General features: G+C 45.5%; 1 long non-coding RNA gene across 1 annotated transcript; it reads left to right on the top strand.

Annotated features, from left to right (window-relative positions):
- Window positions 1–706: 706 nt before the first annotated feature.
- On the top strand, window positions 707–23,481 carry LOC131279709 (uncharacterized). Its single transcript, XR_011649631.1, has 2 exons — window positions 707–918; window positions 21,376–23,481. It is a non-coding gene; the product is annotated as an uncharacterized lncRNA (long non-coding RNA).
- Window positions 23,482–24,543: the final 1,062 nt, after the last annotated feature.

Below are 24,543 nucleotides of genomic sequence, written 5' to 3'. Positions count from 1 at the left end.
GAACATGCAAATAAATACTCTCAGCCTGGTGACTCAGTGGAAAGATGGAATATACTGTCTTCTCATTTAACTCGGCATCTTGGAGCTCCCAAACCTCTCTTTGCCTCTATGTGACTCTGCCCTGCCCTAGCGCCCGTCTTTGACAAGGCAATCCTCCTCCTTTGGTACACCATGCACTTTCTGTCAGCCACCAGGCCCATATCAGCAAGAGCATTTTTCCTGCAATCTGCATGGCATGGTGGATGGGCAGTGAATTTGGAGTTAGTAGGCCTAGGAACTCATTCTGGATCTGTTACCAATGAGCTGTGTGACCTTGGGCAAGTCATGTATTTTTTTTTCAGCCTCAAGTTTTCCACCTTTAAGACGGGGAAGGGGTTTGTTAGTGGTTTTGGCATGTTTAGGGGTTCGGGGGTATATTCATTTCCCTGGGCTGGGTAACAAAGTACCACAAACCGGATGCTTAAAACAGCAGAAATTTATTCTCTCACAGCTCTGGAGGCAAGAGGTCTGAAACCAAGTTGTCAGCAGGGTTGGTTCCTCCTGGAGGCTGAGAGGGGGAATCTTCCATGCCTCTCTTCCGGCTTCTGGTGGTGGCCAGCAGTCCTCGGCGTTCCTCGGCTGTGACAGCTGCACTCTAATCTCTGCCTCTGCCTTCACAGGGCCTTCTCCCTGAGTGTCTGTCTGCATATCTGTTTTCTGTTCTTAGGAGGACACGACTGACTGGATTAGAGCCCACCCGAACCCAGTATGGCCTCATCTTAATGGTTACATCTGCAGAGACCCTCTTTCCAAATACGGCCACATTCTGAGGTGCCACGTGGACATGCATTTCGGGGGACGTTATTCAACCCAGCATGTAGGGGGCAAGCAGCTGGACTGGGCCTGTACCCTGACTTCAACTACATCAGCCCTGACTTGGTATGTTTTACTGTTTATACATCTTGGTAATATTTCATTTGAACAAAGACTTCCTCAGCCAAAACCTGTTTTAAAATCCCTGGACTAGCTATAAAATGCTTTTCCTCTTTCTGTTGTATCAGGAACCAGTGTTCCTCACTTGTTCATAAGCAAAAGTCTTTGCTGGTCTTCTGTAAAGGATTATTACTAGCTGGAAAGATTTCCCCCTTTAATCTTCTTAAAATCAAAATCTAACCATTTGTCCTGTTGGTTCTCCAAACTCACTTTTTGTGCAACATCCTGGCTTGTTTGTATATTTCTGTCTTTCCAAGCTTTGTTCTCGTTCATGTTGAGATTTGCTAGCTGATTAAAAACACACTTCTGCAATGATGTCATTTTGGAGATTAGCTTGGTGCCCTAAGAAATCAGAGGCAGGCTCAAACTTGCCGCTTGTGAGCTGAGTGGGAAGAGAAGCATTGGATATTTGCAGGATTCATTTTATACATTCACCATTTAATAAGCATTTTTCAGTGCTGTGCTAGAGGTCACAGTGGGGAGTAAAAATCAAAGGCTACACTGTGTCTTCTTGTGGGGAGTTTACAGATCAGAAATCTTCTAAGGAACAATTACATTAACTTAAAATTATGAGGGTCTTAAGTGTTTGTTTCCTACTGAAAACAAAAAGAGAGCTTGTGAGCGTTTTTGACCTTGTCGGTATAACTTTCAAAGATGAATTCAGTTCAGACTCATTCTCTGTGATCTTAATCTGAATTCTTTGCAGTTTGTACATTAACAGTTTAGTGGGTAGACAGTACATTATAAATTCTGTACTAACTCCTAGTTATTGACTGATTTACTGTTTGTTTTATTTTTTAAATGAAGCAAACTAGCCAAAGAAAGCATGTACTTTTGCCTCCATGTCTTTGTACATGCTGTTCCATTGATCTGGAAACCTCTTTTCCTTATTCCCACCTGCCCTCCCTATGGTTAACTGACTCTTTAAGTCCATATTTAGTGGGACAGGTTCTTTGGGAAAAAGCCCTCCTAAGTCTGGGTTATGCATCTGTGCCAGTTTAAAGTTTCTTTATGAATCCCCAAAAGACAAAGATTATGTTTTTTTAAAAAATATATTTATTTCTCCCCCCTCCCATTGTTTATGTTTGTTGTCTGCTCTCTGTGTCTGTTCATTGTGTGCTCGTCTTCTTTTTAGGAGGTACCAGGAACCGAACCCAGGACCATCCCATGTGAAAGGGAGGTGCCTAATTGCTTGAGCCACCTCCTCTCCCTGCTCGTTGTCTCTCATTGTGTTTCCTCGTTGTGTCTGTTGCGTCATCTTGTTGCATCATCTCGTTGCATCAGCTCACTGCCCCAGCCTGTCTTGTCAGCTTGCTGTCTTGCTTGTCTTCTTTAGGAGGCACCAGGAACCAAACCTGGGACCTCCTGTGTGGTAGGCAAGTGCCCAACTGCTTGAGCCACATCCATTTCCCAATTATGCTGTTTAACTAATCCATTCCTGTGGGTGTGAGACCCTTTTGCTTATCCTACATCAGTGAGGCATGACTCAGGTTGAGTCTCATCCCCTTGCTGGGTCTAATGTAAATAGAGACACAGAGAGACAGATGCACAGAGGAAAAGGAAGCTGCCATATTACATTGATCCTGCCATGTGAGAGAGGACTCCAGGTTTGCCTACAGCTGCAGAAAGGCCAAGAAGCCCCTAGAGACTGAGAGAGGAGGACCAGAAAGAGACAAGCCCTGTGTCTGGTTGCCCACAGCTGAGCTCTGGGAGCCGGTAGGTTCTGGAGGGGAGGCAGAGATCGGCGGCCACCCTGCTTTGCCGCGCGGCAGCTCCCTGAGGAGGCATCTCTGCTGATGCCTTGATCTGGACATTTCTTGGCCTTGGAACTATAAGTTTTTACCATAAGTAAAACCCCCATTATAAAAGGCAACCTATTTCTGGGACTTTGCATTGGCAGACCTTTGGCAAACTGAGACAGGACCCTCTTGTACTTGTACTTCCCTTTGCTGTAGAGCACACTTACACTTTCTTGTCCTGTCTGTTTCAGTATTTCTACAGTGTGTGATGCTAACTTCCATATAGGGTTTACCGGGTACTAACCGTAGACACACTTTCCATCCACGAACTCACTTAATCATCTCATTGCTGTGAGGTAGGTGGGTACCGTATCATCCCCATTATGCAGATGGGGAAACTAAGGCACTCAGAGGCTAAGGGACTTGCCCAAGGTCACACGGAGAACAAGTGACAGAGCTGAGATTCTAAGCCGGGTCGTCTAGCACCAGTCTATACTGTTAAGTATGCCATCATTCCAGCCCCAGGGCAGTCTAGCAATTTCCTTGGCACTTAGAAGGCACTAAATGTATCCTCAGTGGAGGAGGGGGTGAGGCATGACCCTCGCGCCCATGAACTTCCCGCATGATGGTGGGGTCGCAGAGAGCTGGGGGGGGGGGCGGTCAGGAGAATCAGGGGCCCAGGCCAAGGGCCTGGGGAGCCGCCAGAGATGCATGCGGGCTGGAGCGGGGAGCTGACCGCAGCGTGGCCCATCTCCCAGGGCACGGCCACCGCCCTCCGTGATTGTGTCAGGGCAATCTGGAAGGCGTTTGTGTTCCGAATGTCAAACTAGTCAGCCAGATGGCCTCGATGGGCGGGGAAATAGGATGCATTTAATTTGTAGAAGATGCCTATTAAAAGACAAAAACAAAAGTTTTCCCTTAAGGACAGAAGAGCGAAGGAATTAAACTTATGGACCACCTGAACTGCGGAACTCCCAAAGATAGAGCCATTTTCTTTTCAAAAGATGTGGAGTCTAAAGAGCTTGTGTAGCAGGAGCTCTCCTGAGACAACCCAGCTGGCCACGCTTTGGTCCCGCAGAGGGGGCAGACGGTCAGCGGATGCTGGCTACGGGGCGCGGCGTGGGAGGACACGTCCCTGCCCGCCCTGGAGCCCTTTCGTCCCGAGCGTTCATGGACGGGGCGTCACAAGAGCCCCTCAGTTGAACCAGTGTTTTTAACAGCACACGTTCACGTGTTGACAGGTAGGCTTTAATTTACAGGTTAGATACGTTACATTCAGGTTGTCAGAAAATTCTGCTGCAATGAAATCTGTGTGTGGACTCGCCCGTGTCCAAGCCCAGCTCCCTCCTGCACGTGAGCTCCTTGCCTCCCCCTGTTCTCCCTTCCCCAGCCCCTCCCAATCCTTCCCCCTCTTCCCTTGAGCCTCTCCAAGCAATTCCAGTCCTCACTAATCTGCCGCATTTGTGATTTGAAGTGAGATGTTAAAGGCAGTATTTATAGGGCGCCCTCTGACAGATTTGGGGATTAAGACTTGCCTCTGGCAATGTCCTGGGCTTGTTACTTAAACTCTCCCAGCCTCCGGTTTCCTTACGTAGAAGGGGGCACTAATAACTGCTCCTGTCATGTGGGGATTTTAAGAGGATTAACTGAGGAACATGTGCCAAGCGCTCGTAAGCCAGGCCCAAGGAGCAGCGCCCTGGAAGCCTCCCTTTGCCCTGGCCTCGGGTCCTCCCTGGCCTGGCGCAGTCTTTCCAGGGGCTTAGGGGTTGGAGGTGGCCTTGTCACCTACCACATACAGCAGGCAGGACACAGGGACTTTGGACAGGGACTGAAGTTACTAACCTAGTGCTTATGATACCCTTGATAACCGGGAGGATCCCTTCTGCACTACGGCATAGAATATGCTAGAACAGCTTCATCCCTGGCTTACTTATTAACCAAGTCAGGGAGGGTTTTGGTTGCAGACCCTAACTTACATTGAGAGCATTTGTTTTTATTCTCTCTAATGTGGTTCATTGTGATCCTCTGGTTTTATTTAAATGCAAGGAACTGAAGCTAACCCAAGCAGAACAAAAAGGGCTGTTGGCCTGGTGCTGGCAGGGGGATCTGGGAATCCGACACTCCGTGATCACACGTCGCCAAGGGCGCTCCCAAATTCCTGGTCTCTACCCCCCTCCTCTGCCACCTTCTCATCCTCCCAAAGCAGGCTGCAGGAATTTTTCATGAGATTAAAAGTTAACTCTTCAGCAGGCTGTACTATGAGTAAGCAAAAACGCAGCAGAGGCACCGCAGGCTCAAAGCCAGGAACTGGAGTTTGGGTTGCCGGGGTAGAAAGAAACGGCAGAGCCGAGTGGGAGAAATCCTCGGGCTTTGTGTCTGCCACTGTGGTCTGGGGCAGGCCATTCTTTGCACGAGGATTTTTATTTTGACAATCCTGAGTTCTCAGTTATTTAATCAAAAGTATCAGGACCTGGCGGGTAGAGGGTGGGATGGCATGAAAAGGCCTGAATTCTGGGCTGTGGGATCAGGATTTGGTCTTGATATAAGCCTAAAGATAATGGTCCATGGGGAATTTTTTCTCTTTAAAGCGTTAGTCCCATTGCTCCATGCCAGACCCTTCCAGGCTGTTAGCAGTTGCTAACATTTGCTAGACGCTGCCTGCTGAGCGGGGCAGGCCTGTGCTGTGTCCTTGACAGGGTTTATTTCATTCAGTCCTCACAACAACCCCTCAAAGTAGGCTTGATGATCCCTACTCTGCAGATCTGGACTTGAGCTGCAGAGGTTGGTATTTGTCAGTTAATTAGAAAGTGGCAGCGTTACGACTCGAACCCAGGTCTGGCTATCGCCAAAGCCTGTGCATTCGGTAGAATGGAGGGATAGATAAAAAAAAAAAAAAAGCTCCCTCCCTTTTCCCCTAGCTCAGTGGAGTCAGAAGGAATAAGCATGCTCCCATTTTCCTTATAACTTAGAAACACATTAGAAAGGGGGTGTGGATTTGCCTCCAGAGTAGAAGCCTCAGGCGGGAGGCTGGCGGCTCTAGCCTCGGTGCAGCAGTGAGGGGCGGGCTCGCGTGGGTCCTGGTAGAGGCAAGGCCTGAACTGTGAGAAATGGAGTGTGGACGGGACCTCTCCAGTCTAGGTTGGCTTGTTTGTGAAAAGCACCTACTGCAGGGGCCTGCCTGAGAGTTTTGCCCTGTGACCCAGAATGGGAATGTATGAGAATGCGAATGGGAACATGCAAGGAGAGTTTGTTTTAGGTGGGAGGATTTGGGCTGGGTGGCTTCCAGGGCTGAGGTCAAGGTTAGGTAGCGCCCAGCCTGTGTGCCACTCACCTCTCTCCAACCTCCGCTCCCCAAATTTTAGCCGGCATCTTATCCAGCCCTTTGCCCTGCAGACCTTGGGGACTTTCAGCTGATGGGGTGCAGGGACTTGCCCCAAGTCATGCCCGTTCTGGAGGGAGTCAGAACTGGAACTCAGTCCCCTGGTGTTCTTTCCTCCACCCTGCCGGGCCTTGGTAACTCCTCTTTGTTCCTGGTGAACCCACCAGAGGTTTCCCGAGAACTTTGCATTTGAGGTCTGCAGTCCCAGTCACCTCTGCTGGCACCTAACTCTCTTTGTGTTGCCGTTTCTCTTCCAGGAAGAGGCAGTACATGTGGCTCTTTGTTGGAGTCTTGCCACCATCCTTCCCCCAGGAACAGCATGGGGCTCTCACTTGCTACACTTAGCAAGTGAGAGCACGGCTCGCACAGGCTCCAGGCCTGGCACGAGGAGGGTGGAGAAGGCTAAGTCCAGGCCTGCAGCTTACTCATTCAGCAAGTAGGTATCCAGCTACTGCCGTGTGCCTGTGACTGGAGGCTCCGGTGAGCAACGTGACAGCCTTTGCCAGCAAAAAGTTAACAGTCTGGTGGGGGCGGACGTGTCGTCAGGCAACCACTGTGGAGCGTGATGAACGTCTCCACGGGGGGCAATAGCTTAGCTTAGCTGGGAAGAGCATGAGTGAAGGAAAGGGTGAGGGCTCAGAGTGTCCCGAGCGAGGGGCCCACATCTAGTTTAGTGTCTCTGGAGCACAGAGGCAGATATGCTTACCAGTCCTTATAAGTCTTTTCTTATTTTTGCGTGGGGGCTGGGATGCCTCTTTTTTTTAAACCAGGACGTCCCAGGGATCAAACCTGGGTCCTCCACACGGTAAACGGGAGCTCAATTGCTTGAGCCACAGCCGCTTCCCACTGTAAGTCTTGATAAATCTTGGGCAATTTCCCTGAGAGGAGCGGGGCATGAGATCACGGTTCTATTTCTCACTTGTAACCTGAGCGTGTGTGAGAGAGAAGCCCTTTGAACCCTCTGGTAATTGCCCACAAAAAGGTGTGTATGTATGTGTGTTTTTAAGAGCCCTGGAGGCAGAACAAGTTCAGGACTTTTATGCCAGGAATAATAATTAACCTTGACACTCTGGCCACTAAACTAGATTTTGCCCTTGACATGCTTCTGTTCCAGACACTGCCAGGGATGTTCCCGTGCATCCTGCTGCTCTGTTGTTTATTCCCTGCCACGGGTCACAGACGTGCCCTAGATGTCCCCATCGTGGGCTCATGTTGTCACCCCAGTCACAAGCCACAGAGAAGGACTCAATCCTTGAAAGCGAATCCCGTATCTTGTGTAGCTCTTTGTTTTCCTAAATGGGAATGTCTTCTTTCTTTCATCATGATTTTCCCTTTACTGTGTCTCTGTCCACCCTCACAAATTAAGTCTTTTTCTCACCTATCCTTTGTCTTTTGAAGAGACTATATTACTTTTTAGAAGCTCTTTATAGATTCAGACTATTAACCTTTTATTTATCAATATTGAAAATTATTTTTATCAGTTTGTCTCTAACTTCGTTAGTGGTATCTTTTGTTGTTAAAAAGTTTCAAAATTTTAGTCAGTCAAATTTGTCTAATTTTTTTCTTTACGACCTCTATGCTTTGTGTCCCGTCTGTTTGGAAAGGTCTCCTCCACCCCAAAGATTACAAAAGTATTCTCTTCTGGAAATGTAATTATTTTAAATTTAAGTTAACCTCTTGAAAATCCATCTGGAATTTGCTTTTGTGCATGTTGTGTGGTAAACAGAATGTCTTTAAACTTTCCCATACAGTTGGGCTTAGAAGAGGTGGTTCCTGCTGCGCCAGGGTCTTGCCTCCCCTCTGTGTGGGGAAGCTTGTTGGTGAAAACTCAGAGGATTGTGCTCTTGGCCCACTCAGGCCAATCTGTTTTCTGCCGAGAATGACCCTCAGACTTTACTTTTAGAGCCCCTCCCTTCCTTGGTGATTTAGTGCAGGCTTCATTCAGAAGGTTGTGTTCAGAGCTGCATTTTTTTGAACCTCAGCAACTATAAAGCAGAGGGGATAACGCCTTTGTCATAATGTGAGGAGGAGTAAGTTCTACTAAATGCAGTAAAAGGAGATAACATGTGGGTATGAAGAGAGACAGAACTGAGCTCAAATCCCAGCTCTACCTCTTATTAGTGGTGTGAGCCTGCCAGATCGCTCAACCTCCCAGAGCTTGGGGGGCCTCATCTAAAAGTGGGGGTACAAAAAACTGCTTCACAGGATTATTTGGAAAGCTTCTGATGAATGCTAGTGCACCTCCCACTCCTATTATGTCTGTTAAGCCTTCTCTGTTTGCCAAGGGTGGATTCTAAAGTCACTGCCTTCAGCCCATAATTATTACAGCTTGGGACAGTCAGAATTTATACACTGAGATGACATTTTAAGAATGGGAAGGACTCGGCCCAACCCTTCTGAAATACAATCTCTGAGAGGAACCAGCCAGGTGCATATAAAGCCCTCTGGGAAGATTTTAAGATGGGTAGCCCAGCTGTGTGTGTGTGTGTCAATATTGATCTCCTGAAATTCACTTTTACTATTTGGCATCGGAGATCTCATCCTGTTTTCCTGACTGGGGTCCCTGAGCTGAGGGCATTTTGGGAAGGGTGGAGGCTCAGCAGTGGGGCCCCCAGAGCTTTATTTCTGGCCTTGATGACAGGTTTAACTGAACTATCAGAGATTATAGACCTGGAGGCCACACATGGCCCATAAGTAAAGGTGTTTTTTGGAGTTTTGTTTATACCAGGTGGAAATTCTTGACTGTAGGATTAAGAAATAGCTGTGTTTTCTGGACAAGGTAGCAAACCCAATTATAGTAGGTGTGATGGAAAGAAAGTTGTTGGGAAGAATATGGGATCGGGGACAGGCGATCTGGGTGGATCTCAACTCTGACACTTGCCAGCTATATAATCTTGAACCACTCTGAGCCCCACTTTTCTCTTAATTAAAGCTGGGTTAATAAGGTCTAGAATTAAATGGCATGAAATGAATTTAACTATGTAAAAGTGTCCAGTCTATGTCCATACCACCCTGAATGCACCCAATCTCCTCTAAAAGTGTCCAACCTATATGTCCTCACTTTTTTTTTTGTACAAAATAGCTATAAAATGACATAAGGGGGTGGCGGACTTGGCCCAGTGGTTAGGGCGTCCGTCTACCACATGGGAGGTCCGCGGTTCAAACCCCGGGCCTCCTTGACCCACGTGGAACTGGCCCATGCGCAGTGTTGATGCGCGCAAGGAGTGCCCCGCCACGCAGGGGTGTCCCCCGCGTAGGGGAGCCCCACGCGCAAGGGGTGCACCCCTTAAGGAGAGCCGCCCAGTGCGAAAGAAAGTGCAGCCTGCCCAAGAATGACGCTGCACACACGGAGAGCTGACACAACAAGATGATGCAACAAAAAGAAAGGCAGATTCCTGTGCTGCTGACAACAACAGAGGCGGAAAAAGAAGAAGACACAGCAAGTAGATACAGAGAACAGACAACCGGGGTTGGGGGGGGGAGGGGAGAAGGGGAGAGAAATAAATAAATAAATCTTTTAAAAAAAATGACATAAGCATATCATTTGAAGACTACTTAAAAGTTTTATTTTAATTAAAATCATTCCCTGATCTTAAAGTTCTCCTGAGAGTTCAGGTATCTTTGCCCCAGATCAGAATGGATGGTGACAGTATCCACCTTTTGGGCCAGTTCCAAACCCCTGTTCCTAAGGCATCACAGAGAGCGGAAAGAAAATGGCCATTGAATTATCCTGGGCCACCAGCCTCTTGGCCTCTGCACTAACACTAAAGGATTCTTGGCTAAGTTTCACTAAGGCAAATCACTCAACTCCATGTGTTAATGAAGTGTAATTATTTTATTACTTTAGTTTTTTAGAGTAGAATTTTATCCTTGATAGCCATTTCTTCAAATTTTTATCATGGTATTGAAATTTGGTTCCAAATGATCAACTCTCTCAAAGGCATTTGTTATTACACTTTTGATACCTATGTTGAACCTTATCCTTCCAACAATGGTATCAGGTTGATGTTTCTTAAATATTGTAGGTATCTTATACTACACACTCACAAATGTCATTGGCTCATTTGCAAAAAATAATGATATTTAAATGTTTATGGACATTTTTGGCCTAGAAACTGACAAAGTAACACAGAAAAGCCAAATACTTGATTTAGGTCTCCTATAGCTGATTAAAATCGCATTATTTCTTTATGATTAGTTTTCCATTTTCTCCTCCAGATCCTCAATGGTAGCCAGCTAGACTGTCAATGAGGCTTAATTCCACCAAGTGCCAATCAGGATTCAGCCGGCAAAGGGAAACTCCTATTAGGCAAAAATGATGTGGGAGTCTCAGAAAACAAATGGTCCCAGTATTGACCCTGGTGTCTGGGCTGCTACAGAGCTGAGTTGGCTGGGGAGCTGAAGTTGAGTGCCAGCCCACCCATACAGAAGCTTCTGACTCATTTTAGACTTGCTTATCCAAGGAGCTGCTTGGGGCAATGGGTCAGATAAAAGAGCCCTCTGAGAGCGTAAAATATGGAGAAAATAAGCGCCTTTCTGTAGCATTGTCTAACTTTGGGAGAGATGAGACTTTTGCTGTGTAAGAGGCATGGGGAGGGGATGGGACAGGTGCTAGGTCTTGAAGGTTCAGAAGGGCCTGGAACCTGGGGTGGATGTGGGTGAGAGCTAGGATGAACATCATCTGGCCTTCGTGCTGCCAACAATGTCGTCGGCTGGGTTTCTTACCATGCTCAGAATCACCAGGTTCCTAGGAGACAATTTCTGCAGAAATCCAGCTCAATGGACTAGAGAATGCATGGGTAGACTTTTGGTTGGAATGTCATTGTTGTTGCCTCCACGGAATATTTATCAATGTATTTACCACCGTTGTCTGCAGGGAACTATTCTATATTAATCCAGGGTAGGCTCAGCACTCTGAGATAATACAATTGGCATTTTGGGGGGGTGAATAATGGCCAGCACCCAAATTCCCCTTAGGCCTTAGTTAATCAAATGAGCATAGCTTCTGTCCTGCCAGGAGCTCCTGTGCTCCCAACAAGACTAGACCCACGATCTGTTCGAGGCTCCAGTCTGCAGAGGCTCCAGAATCTGGAAGCCTATCGGTGGACTTGGGGACCCAAGGCCTTCACAACCAGCATCCTTGCCCTGGGTTTGTGGGCCCAAAATGGCACAGCCCAGGAGCTTTCAGGCATGAACTTCCAATGACCTTTCTTCCCAGGTGACTTGCACTTTTCAGAGTGTTTCTGAGCTTTGAGGGCCCTGGGCAACAGAAGGTTACTGGAGGATTATCAAAGGATTAGGGGCATTGCTGAGTGAGCTGGTTTTCTGCCAGAACAATTTTTCTAAAACAGAGCTGATCCTGCCACCCCTCTATGGCAGTATGGCTCCCACACCTTTGTTTGGAAAAGTGTCGTCCAACTATCCTCTGCCTCAAAATCACCCGGGGAAGGGGGTGGTTATTAAAATGCAAATGACGGGGTTCACCTCTGTGGGGTTTGTATGTACTCCAGAAAAGCATGTTCTTAAACCCGATGCACTCCTGTGGATGTGAACCCATTGTAAGTTGGACCTTCGGATAAGGTTAACTTCAGTTAAGAAGGTGTGGCCCAACCCAGTCAGGATGGGTCTTAATTCTATTACTGGAGTCTGCTATAAAGACTAAATTGAAATTTAGACAGAGAGAGGAAGCCACAGAGGGTGCAGCCAGAAGTGGGACATCAATGGAACCCGGAGAGAAGGGAGAAGCCAGGAGATACTGCCTGTGCCTTACCATGTGGCAAGCTAAGGGCCAAGGCTTGCTGGCAGCCAGCCCCAGAATGCCACAGGCTTTGGGGGAGAAAGCATCCCCTTGATGAAGCTTTAATTTGGATGGTCTTTCAGCCTAAAAACCATGAGCAAAGAAATTCCCATTGTTTAATCTGACGCATTTCATGGTATTTGCTTGAGCAGCCCAGAACTAAAACAACCTTCCTGACTTATTTGAATATCTGCCTACAGGATTCAGGAACCTAGAGTTGAAACAAGCACCACAGTGATTCTTATGTACACCGAATTTTTGGGAACCAAAGGACCCTAGAGGATAAAGTCCAAACTGCTCAGTGGAGGACCAGGCACAACAGGATGTGGCTCTGCTGAGCTCCATCTTCTCTTCTTCCCTGGTAGTACCTACCCAGGGTCCTACCTAGCCCAAAGCCTCACAGAGCTTGCCAGGTTCTCACTCTCACCTCATGCTACTCCCACTAAGAACACCCTCCCTACCATTCTTCCTTTCCTTTCTCCCCCTGCTCTTTTACTCTTCTTAACAGTCAGCTCAGCCATCATCTCTACGTATTTATCTTTCTCTCCATTGGACTGTGAGTGCCACAAGAATGGGTTTGTATTAGAGAAACAGAACTGACAGGAGATAGATAGAGATAATAGACAGATATAGAAATAGATAAATAAAATGATATTTATTATGGGAATTGGCTCACAGGATTGTGTGGAATAGGCAAGTCCAAATTCTGTAGAGAAGGCCAAAAGCTGGAAACTCCAAGGAAGGTTTTGATGAATTCCCTAGGAGAAGCTGGTTGGCTGAAGTGGAAATGGAAGTTCTGCCTTTTAACTGCCGAAATCATCACATCTCCTTTTTAAAACCTTCAACTGGTTGGAAGAGACTACTCTCACTGCTGAAGGCAATCTTTTAATTGATCATAGATGTCATTGGCCATAGATGCAATCAACTGACTGATGATTTAAATTCATGAAATAGCCTCACAGTAACAATCAGGCCAGGGCTTGCTTGGCCAAACAACTGGACACCATATTTGGCCAAGTTGACACATGAATTTAACCATCACAGGGATCATGTATAGTCCTTGGTTTTTCAGTACGTATTGGAATCTTGGCCTTTAGTAGATGCTCAGAAATAGTTGGGAATGAATCAAGTTCTGAAGTTAGAGACACCAGAGCCTTGAGTTAACTTGGGCTGAGTTAACAATATCTGAATAGTGGTGGTAGTCATTATTTTTTAAGCAGTTTTACTCACACACCATACATTCCATCCAAATTGTATAATCCGTGGCTCTCAGTATAATCAGAGTTGTGCATTCATCACCACAATCAATTTGAGAACATTTTCAGTTATTTTTAAACTCTGGTTTCTTAAGGATACTGAGCAGATTAATTAAGAAGAAATAAACCCACACTATGAGATTACCATGTACACAGTACTAGAAATTAAAGTAGGGGTACAACATCAACGAACTCCAAATAGAGATATAATTGCAGTGTGGCCATGTACTAATTGTGCAAAACCACACTCACAGGGCCGGGGTGGCTGACTTGGGTGTTGGATGAGTGGGCTCCAGCTGGGAGCGGGAGCGTCCAGGAGCTTAAACTAAGATAGGAGGTATCCTACCGCGAGACCAAGGAGGAAGGAGTCAGAGGTCCGAGTCAGCATCAGAGATGTGCCAGGGTGAGCGCTCCCAGCATCAGGTTCCCACACCAACTCCTGAAGGCAGCAGTGGGTGGGGGCCGGGAACAACCCAATCATCATCCAGGGTGAGGAGCCAGACAAAAAAGGAGCCAAGAATGGTGAAAGGCTTAGAAAGGCTGGGCTTGCACAGCTCTCCGGGAGCTCTTGGGCCAGCTTGGCAGGTGTGCACGATGAGGTTTTACACTGAAGGCCTTTTCTCAGGCTGACACACTGCAGGACAGTTGGGGGCCCCGGGTGAGTGTGCTCATGGCAACATGACACCTTGGGGAGGGTGGGCATCTGGGCACGGTGGTCAGGGACCCCCAAGGGCATAGAAAACTCTTACCAGCTTCTGCTGTCTAACTCTGCCAGTGACCAAGGCTTTTGTGATCTCTAAAAAGGTCCCGGGAAGCGGATTTTGCCTAACGGATAGGGCATCCGCCTACCACATGGGAGGTCCAAGGTTCAAACCCAGGGCCTGCTGACCCATGTGGAGCTGGCCCACGCACAGTGCTGATGTGTGCAAGGAGTACCGTTGTCACGCAGGGGTGTCCCCGCGCAGGGGAGCCCCACACGCAAGGAGTGTGCCCCGGAAGGAGAGCCGCCCAACGTGAAAGAAAGTGCCGCCTGCCCAGGAATGGTGCTGCACACACGGAGAGCTGACACAGCAAGATGACGCAACAAAAAGAAACACAGATTCCTGGTGCTGCTGACAAGAATAGAAGCAGACACAGAAGAACATACAGCGAATGGACACAGAGAGCAGACAACTGAGGGGGAGGGGGGAAGGTAAGAAATAAATTTAAAAAAAAATAGAAAGGTCTCCATCTCTCTGCTCTGAGCACAATAAATGGCCCCTTCATCATCTCTTGCCCTTCCTTAATGAAGTTAGATCACAAAATGGTGGGCCTGTGAGTCTGCATGTTTGAAACTTTATTACAACTGCCAAACCTTTTTCCTCTTTGCAGGTGTCTCTGATAGAAGATGCAGGTTCACTGACCTTCTGCTTTATTTGTTTTTTTTCCCCAAAGATTTATTATTTATTTCTCTCCTCTTCCCTCCCCCCACCCCCCCCAGTTGTCTGCTCTCTATGTCTTTTGCTCTGTGTTCTTTTGTGTCCCTTGTATTCGTGTCACCAGGAATCTGTGTCTCTTTTTGTTACATCATCTTGCTGCATCAGCTCTCTGTGTGTGTGGTGCCACTCCTTGGTGGGCTGCACTTTCTCACGCTGGGCGGCTGTCCTTACAGGGTGCACTCCTTGCGTGTGGGGCTCCCCTATGTAGGGAACACCCCTTCGTGGCATGGCACTCCTTGAGTGCATCAGCACTGTGCATGGGTCGGCTCATCACATGGGTCAGGAGGCCCTGGGTTTGAACCCTGGACCTCCCATGTGGTAGGAAGATGCTCTATCCATTGAGCCAAATCCGCTTCCCCCTGCTTTACTTATGCACATCTTTCAGCTTGAGCCTAACAAGCAGCCGAGGCCGAGCCTCCCTGCAGTAACTGAGCCTGTGTTCCCAGAGCCCCAGGGAGTGTCAGCACCAGAGTGTTTATTCCAAATATCTCACTACTCAGGTTGCTTCAGCTTTCTTAAATCCTTTTGTCTCATAATTTTTTTAGGAGGAACTGGGGATTGAACCCAGGACCTCGTATATGGGAAGTAGCTACATCTGCTCCCCAACAAGAGTAGGCTTTTTCATTTGTTTGTTTTTAGGCAGTATGGGGGATTGAACCTGGGACCTCATACATGGGAAGCAGGTGTTCAACCACTTGAGCTCCATCTGCTCCCCTCTTTTGTCTTGTTATTTCCAGCTTGGCATATGGCTGCCGTTCTTTTCACCTCATCAAAAGGTTGAATGAAGCAATGTTTGTTCATCAGATTTCTCATTTTGGAGGCATTGCGAAGGCAAATTGTCCCTCGGACTCCCCCCGCCAGTCATGAGTGCACGCTCTCGGCGTGTGCGCACAGGTCTTTAGGGTGTGTCCACATGACCTGCGTGCCTGCCGCCAGGCAGTGAACGTTCCCCCCCGCCCCCGCAGTATCTGCACAAGCAGTTTTAGGGCCTGCCAGCTCTACCCTCCTTCTCCATCCTGCCCCGCTGTCCCAGTCCTGCCATTTCCACGAGAAGCACTGCGGTGTCCCCCGTTCCTTTCTTCCACTACTTTGGCTGTAATTGTAGAAATACCATGCTTTTGCAAAGAGAGTCTGACAAGTATATACGTGCAGTTTTGGCCTTTGCTTGATATCTCTCTGCTTCCCTTTTGCTCTTTGTAATTAAAGGGAGAGAGGTGTGAATGTGGGGCTAAAGGCAGGACTGTGACCGTCAAGACTTGAGCTGATCCTGGCTAGGACATGCAGTCTCTGTCTGCCCTTGGGCAAGCTCCTTAAATCCTCCCCCTTTTTAACTGGCTCTGAAGAATAGTCCAGATTGTTTCTGGGGGCCATGCTAAATATTGTTGAAAATGCTAAATATCACTGAAAATATCTTCTCAGCTGCACAGCTGCATCTTTGGCATCCAATTTCCTTTCTGTCTTCCTCTGGTTTTGCAGGGCCCAGGGTCAGATCCCCTATTTTCCTTCTGTCTGAGCATGGAAATAGGAATATCACATATGGACATTCATTAATTGGAGCTATTTTAAAAATGTACGAGCAAATCCAAGTAAAACGTGGTTATGAAAGCCAAGGCCTCTGTGCGTGTGTGTGTTTTCCTGCTGTGGGTCATGTGCTGTGTTATATAACATCTGATCTTTGATCCCCTAACGTGCCTCATCTGCTGCTTGAAGAACTAAATGATTCTATGGCAGGGGTTCTTAGCAAGGGGTCTACAAGCTTGAAATGAAAATTTAAAAATTATTATTCTTGTGGGCGCGTGTTGGTGTGGGTGTGCTATATTTATTATATAATACACAGTATAGTGTGGACTTAGTGAGGGGTCCTGATTTGCACCTGACTGGCAAAGGGGTCTGTGGAACAAAGAAGATTGAGAACCCCCGCTCTGTGGCTTTCAGTCCTGCTTTGTAAATAGTCTCGTCCTCTGATCTGACACAGCCCCGCCGGTCGTCAGGTGCTTTGGCTCCTGCGTTTGGAGGAGAGAGTCCTGACGGTCATGGAGGAGTCTGACGGCTGGGCTCGCCGCGTCCCCACCCAGCCATGCAAGCAGGGTTCTGTTACTCCTGAGGACACACGCACTTCTGGGCTGGGGTTCCAGGCTTGCCCTGTCGAGGGCTTTAACTTCCTAAGCAGCTGCTTGCGCTCCCCCAGAGGGAGCTTGTGGCTGTGCTTTCCCCCTGGGTGAAGGGAAGTGCAGCTGTCTCCTCTGAAACGGGCTGCTTCCGTGGGGCTGCTCCAGATCCCACTGGTGCAGGTGCACAGGGACCTGGGGGCCTCGAAAAGCAATGGCTTCGGAAGGGAAACCACTGACCACGGCTAGTAGCCATGCTGCAATATCTGCTCATCAACTGTAGCAAATGTACCATTATCGTGTAAGAGGTTGTGAAAAGGCGAAAACATGAGAGAGGGCAGGGTAGGGTCTATGGGACTCCCTTCTACTTTTGATGTAACTTTTCTGTCACCTAAAACTTCTTAAAAATAAAGCTAAGATCCTGAGCCTCAACAGACTCCAGCACCTACAATCTGATTTATTGGACTTACCACACTCAGCTAAGATGGAGGTGAAGAAGGACAACCACCACACCATGGAGCCTAGAGTGATTACAACTGAAAATGGGAGGATTGCATCCAGCATCCAGGTGGAATCTGAGCCTCCTCTTGACATAAAGGTGCAATGGACACAACCAAACCAGTGTCCACATAGAAGAGGTGGCATTGGATTGGGAAAAGTGGACATAATGGACAAAGGGTATGGGGAAAGGCAGGAAGAGATGAGAGGTGGAGGCGTCTTCGGGACATGGAGCTGCCCTGGATGGTGCTTCAGAGGTAATCACCGGACATTGTAAATCCTCACAGGGCCTACATGATGGAATAGAGGAGAGTATGGGCCATGATGTGAACCAATGTATATGAGGTGCAGAGGTGCCCAAAGATGTACTTACCAAATCCAATGGATGTGTCAGGATGATGGGAACGAGTGTTGTTGGGGGGGGGGGAGAGGGGGGGTGGGGGGGTGGGGTTGAATGGGACCTCACATATATATTTTTAATGTAATATTATTACAAAGTCAATTAAAAAAAAATTAAAAAATAAAAAATAAAATAAAAAAAAAATAAATAAATAAAGCTAAAGGGAGAGACTGTAGCTCACTGGTTGACTGGGTTCAATCCCTGGTACTTCCTAGAAAAAAATAATAAAAATAAAATAATAAAAAATAAAAGCAAAGTTTTAAAAATAAAAGCATTGGTTTAGTCTGGAAAGTCCTATTTTTGGCTATTGAGTAGATTAAGAAAAAAGATGTTTCTATCTCATCACTTAAACCAACCAAACTAAGCTGCTGTAACCAGAGACCTGCACTAATCTGGGCCCACTAATGGTCTGAGGGGAGCGGGCAGCATGACTGGCCAGCCCTGCTCCATGCACACACTCAGGGCCCCAGAGTCCTGCTGGCTGTGGCTCTGCTAACTGCTGGGTCCCCAAGGTTTGTTTTTATGGCTGAAGTTGGGTCACCACAAATCCAAGTTTCAGATGTCAGTGTGGGGAAGTGAGCAAGGAGCATGTCGTCCCCTTCACTTCTGTTCTGCCAAGAGAACTTAGTGACAAGGCCACACCTGACTGCGTGGCTTGAGAAAGGCCGTCCCTAGCTGTGCAGCTACATACCCAGTCATTACTCTGTTACTGTGGAAGGAGAGGAGAATCGATTTGGGTTCATGGCTAGCAATCTCCTGGCATGCTTTCCTTTTAAATCATTCAGATCCTTTATGAGTTCTGTGCTCAAAGTCTGGGCTGTCTTCGTGGGTGGGCAGTCACACAGGGCACACGCTCAGAAGGGCCCTGTGCTGGATGTAATGCTCTGCTGTTGCCACCCTGAAGTTTTGTTTTGTTTTTTAATTTTTATTAAAGTTAATAGATCACATAGAATGTTACATTAAAAAAAAAACATAAGGGAAGTGGATGTGGCTCAACTGATAAGAGCATTTGCCTACCATATAGGAGGTCCAGGGTTCAAACCCGGGGCCTCCTGGCCCTTGTGGTGAGCTGGCCCATGTGCAGTGCTGATGTGTGCAAGGAGTGCCCTGCCACGCAGGGGTGTCCCCCACGTGCAAGGAGTGATGTACTACGCAGAGATGTCCCCCATGTGCAAGGAGTGCGCCCCACAAGGAGAGCTGCCCCCCGTGTGTGCACCATGAGTAGCACTGCACACACAGAGAGCTGATGTAGCAAGATGGCGCAACAAAAAGGGACACAGAATCCCGGTGCTGCCAAGAATGCAAATGGACACAGAAGAACCCACAGCAAATGGACACAAGAGAGCAGACAACTGGGGGGGGGGGGGGCGGCGATGGAGAAGAGAAATAAAAAATAAAATAAATCTTTAAAAAACAAAAAACAAAAAAAACCCAAAACATAAGAGGTTAAAAAAACATGAGGTACCTTGAAATTTTTAATACTTTTTTAAACAAGAGCCCTGTACTTTTTTTTTGCACTGTGCCTTGCCAGTATGTAGCTGATCCTGACTGCCCTTTCAAAATTAGCATTTTGATTTCTCTCAATTCAATATTTACTGAAAATTCACTTTGTACTGAGGCACCATGAAAGACCATGTGAGGGATGCTGTGAAAATTCACTATCAGGGATCTTACCTTCTATGGAGGATGAGCCAAGGGGAGTCAGTTGCCATTCAGAAGGGCTGCCCACACCCTCCTGTGGGCTAGAGGACTGGGAGGCAGCCTCTGACTGGCAGTGATGGTGGCAAGAGGCGCTGGTTGGTGGTGTAAGAGATTAGCCTTAGACAGGATATTTTCCTAAATAAACTACATCAAGCATACAGGAAATATAGAGAAGAAGATTGTAAATATCTATTTACCCACCTCCTAATTTTGTCAATTCTTTACATGTTGGCTTCATATATTTTTAAGAAATTAAAATATTACAGATACAGTTGAAGCCTCTCTTGTCTCTCTCCCTGTCTCATTCCCCCTTCCTCTCCACCTGAAAGTGGAGATTCATTTCAGGAAATTCATTTCCTGAATTTGGCGTTTATATTTCCTAGGCACGTCAAGTATTTTAAAATTATTTTTAAAAATGCATTTACATTTACCTATAAATAAGCTTTATTACTTTTTGTGTGTTTTAAACTTTATAACAATGGCATCATACTTCACTCATTCATGAATTCAGCAAGTACTATTGAGTACCTATTATGGACTGGGACTCTTAGGCATTGGGGATACCACAGAAAACAAAATAGACAAGAATTCCTGCCCTCATGCATTTATATTTGTATAGGGGCAGAGAGACACTGAACAAGATAAAGTAAGTAAAAATATATAGTATGTTACATCATCATGACTTACAGGGATATAATGATGAAAAAAAAAACAGAACCCAGAGAAGTATGATGTGAGCATGAGGGTAGGACAACTGAAATTAAGATATATAGTGGCCAGGGAAGGACTTGCTGTATCTATCAATCTGCCATTAGATAGGTTTGTTAACCATTTTGTTTTGAAAGCTCTCTCTCTCTCTCTCTCTGTTTATCTTCTTTTTTTTAATTAGAGAAGTTGTAGATTTACAGAAAAAGTGTGCATAAATTACCATATGTTGCCATATGCCATCCCACTCACCCTACTTTAACACCTGGCATTAGTGGTACATTTGCTGCAACTGATGAAAGACCATGTTATAATTGTTCTGTTAACTATAGTGCCCGGTTAACTTTAGGGTTCACTGCTTGTGTTGTATAGGCTTACAGATTTTACCATATATACAACCTAAAATTTCCCTCTTTTAACCACATTCATCTTGCAATTCTGGGGATGGGCAAGTCCAAATTCCATAGGACAGGCTACTGGCTGGGAACTCCGATGGAGGTTTAATGAATTCCCCAGGAGAAGCTGGCTGGCTAAAGTAGAGATGGATATTCTCTTCTCTGAGTGATGAAATCATCACTTCTCCTTAAAAGCCTTTAACTGATTGGATGAGACTTCTCTCACTGCTAATGTAGATGTCATCAGCCATAGGTGCGATCAACTTACCAATGATTTAAGTTCAGGCAATGTCTTCACAATAACAATCAGGCCAGGGCTTGCTTGACCAAACAACTAGACACCATAACCGGCCAAGTTGACACATGAACTTAACCATCACATGTAGAATTGACATCTTAACAATATTTAGTCTTCCAATCCATGAACCTGGAATGCTCTTCAATTTATTTAGGTCTTCTTTGATTTCATTTAGCAATGTTTTATAGTTTCCTGTGTACAAGTCCTTTACATCATTGGTAAGATTTATTTCTAGATATTAAATTATTTCAGTTGCTATTGTAAATGAATTTTTTTATAATGTTTTCTTCTTCAGCATGTTCATTATTAGTGTATAGAAACACTGCTGATTTTTGGTGTTGATCTTTTTTTAAAAAAGCAGTTTTATTGAGATATATTCACATACCATACAATCTATCCAAAGTATATAATCAGTGGCTTTTAATATAATCACAGTGTTATGCATTCATCATCAGAAAAAAATTTAGAACAATTTCATTATTTCAAAAAGAAAAACTCCACACCCCTTAGCAGTCACTTCTCAATCCCTCTATCCATCCCCAGCCCCACATAACCACTAATCTAATCCCATCTTTAGGTGTTGATCTTGTACCCCACAACTTTAATGAATTCATTCATTAGTTATAGGAGCTTTGTTGTGGGTTTTCAGAGAGGGAGAAAGGATCCTCGAGCTCAGAGAGGAACCCACAGAAGCTGAGAGAGAAAGCCACCGATGGAGCAGTCAGAAGTGGAAAGCAATGCAGCCAGAGGAGAAGACAGAGACCAGCAGATGCCACCATGTGCCTCCGTATGTGACAGAGAAGTCCAGAATCTCCTACAGCCTGTCTGTGGGGAGAAAGCATCTCCTGATGAAGCTTTGATTTGGACATTTTCATAGCCTCACAACCGTAAGCTTTAAAGTTAATAAATCCGCATTGTGAAAGCCAACCCATTCTGGTATATTGCCTTGGCAGCCTTTAGCAAACTAAAACACTGTGGTTTTCATTTTATATTACCTTAATATTTCCAATGTTTCCTTCTGATTGTTTGAGTGTGTTTAATTTCTATATATTTGTGAATTTCACACTTCTTCTATTATTGATTTCTAGTTTCATTCTATTGTGTTCTAAGAAGCTATATTGTATGATTTCAAAAATTTGAATTTATTGACATTTCTTTTGTGATGTGACTTTATATCTATCCTGGAGAATAATCCATGTGCACAAGAAAAGAATGTGTATTCTGCTGCTGTTGAATGAAGTGTTCTGTATTTCCTTCTTGATCTTCTATTATTGAAAGTAGTGTATTGACCTCTCCTACTATTACTGTAGAACCATCTATTTCTCCCTTCAAGTATATCAATATATTTTGAGGCTTTGCTATTATGTGCATATATATTTATAATTGTTATATCTTCTTGCTAAACTGACCCCTTTATCAATATAAAATGATCTTCTTTGTCCCTCAAAGGACTCTTTGACTTAAAGTCTATTTTATCTCTTGTTAGTATAGCTTTATCAGCTCTCTTGTGGTTACTACTTGCATGGTATTTTTCCCCCCATCCTTTCACTTTCAATCTACTTATGTCTTTGAATTTAAGGTGATTCTCTTGCAAACAGCATGTAATTGGATAATGATTTTTTATCCATTCTGTCAATCTCTGTCTTTTGACCAGATAGTTTAATTTATTTACATAACTACTGACAATGCAGGACTTTCTTTTGTCCTTTTGCTATTTTCATATATTTTCTTTGTGGTTATAATGGGGTTAAATTTTAACATTCTAAATATATCACATTTTTGTTTTGATACCAATTTAATGTCAATAGCATACACATATACTGTTCCTATACCTCTCCATTCTCCCACCTTCTTTGTATACTTTATAAATTATCTTTTTATATTGTATGTCAAAACCATAGATTTATTATTACTTTCTCTGCTTTACATTTTAGCAACTGTAAGAGACAAAAAGTGGAGTTACCTGTCAAAAAATACAATAGTACTGGCATTTATAATTACCCATATGGTTACCTTTACTTGAGGTCTTTATTCCTTTATGCTACTTCGATCCACTGTTTAGTGTCCTTTTCCTTCAATCTGAAGAATTTATGCATTCTCCTGTTGATTAATATTTTGCTCTTTGAAACATATCTAACTATGTCTACCATATGTACAGTTTCTCTAAGAAGGAGTATACCTATGAGGAGACTTGTTTGCAACAATGGACATGAACCTCTTCAACTTTATTCGATGTTGTCAAACTGCCCTCCACTCTGGGCATATCCAGTGCATTCTGCAGAAATGGGTTAATGCAGCAGGTCTGAGGCTGCTGTCTTTACAAGGGCTTGCTTCAAGGTAGTACTTTGGCTGGAGTCTGGGACCTTGGATTTCCAGAGTGTTCTCAGCATTCCTTAACCTAAGGGTGGTTTACTATGCCTAGACTGTGCAAATAATGCAGACTACGATGGGCACATGCTTCTGGGAGTCTGGCATTTTGGAATGTGCTAGGCAGAGGGTGCCTATGTGACTGGCCCCTAATAAAAACCTTGGGCTCTGAGTCTTTAATGGGCTTCCCTAGGGTGAAGCTTAGCACACGTTGTTGCATTTTGTTGCTGGGGGATGAGTGCACTCTGTGTCACCCCTCATGCGAGGGAGAGAGCACAAAAGAGTGTGCACATAGATTGCTCCAGAGTCCACCTGTGACTTTTTCCTTTATGACATGGCAATGTGTCTTTACTGCTTTGCTGTAATAAATCTTAGCAGAGAGTACAACTATGTGCTGAGTCCCATGAGTCTTTCTGGGGAATCTCTGAAAATGGAGGGTGGCTTGGGGACCCTCATCAGGTACACTAGCACCGAGTTCCCATTGCCCCATGACCTTGCCAGATTTGATATTGTTTCACTTTTACATTTTTGCCAACTGGATAGGTATGGAAATAGTATCCCATTGTTATTTGGACTTGAATTTCCTTGATCGCTAGTGAGGTTGAGCATCCTTTCTTATGTTTAGTGACTATTTGAAGTTCCTCTTTATGAAGTGCCCATTCATATTCTTTGCTAAATATTTCTTTTGGTTTATCTGTCTTATCTTATGAAATTATAGAACTTCTTCTTTATACCTGTATACTAATAGGTTGGCTATGTGCATTGAAAATAACTTCTTGTCTGTGACCTATTTTTTCTTTTCTTTTTTTTTTTTTGGCATTACCAGGGATTGAACCCGGGACCTTGTACATGGGAAGCAGACACTCAACCACCTGAGCTACATCTGCTCCTCTATTTTTTATAGTGAGTTTTTAATGGGACATTTTCATTTAATGTACTCTAATTAATGAATCTTTCGTCCTATGAGTGTGTTTGTATGTGTATGTGTGGGGGCTTTCCACTCCGAGTGCTGGCTTCCTCTTCCAGGCCTCCTGGTCACAAGGATGGTCATAAAGATGAGCCACATCCACATGGAGCTCACAGCTCACCAGCGGGAAACAGTGTCCTGCTGGAGGAAGAACTGGGGGACGTTTCTCAGCATGGTATCTTGGACAGCCATGGCAGGAAGGATTGCTGCTAGGTTTTGCTTTATTTTTCTTTAAGATTTATTTTTTATTTATTTCTCTCCCTCCCTGTCCCCCCCTACCGCTGTTTGTCTGCTCTCTGTCTCCATTCGCTGTGCGTTCTTCTGTGTCCGCTTGCATTCTTATCAGCAGCACCGGGAATCTGTGTCTCTTTTTGTTGTGTCATCTTGCTGCATCAGCTCTCCATGTGTGCAGCACCACTCCTGGGCAGGCTGCACTTTTTTCGCGTGGGGCAGCTCTCCTTGCAGGGTTCATTCCTTGTGCAT

Source organism: Dasypus novemcinctus, chromosome 9, assembly GCF_030445035.2.
Source record: "Dasypus novemcinctus isolate mDasNov1 chromosome 9, mDasNov1.1.hap2, whole genome shotgun sequence".
Classification (NCBI taxonomy): Eukaryota; Metazoa; Chordata; class Mammalia; order Cingulata; family Dasypodidae; genus Dasypus; species Dasypus novemcinctus.
Note: the sequence above shows the minus strand (reverse complement) of the source record. Positions and strands in the feature narration are given on the sequence as shown.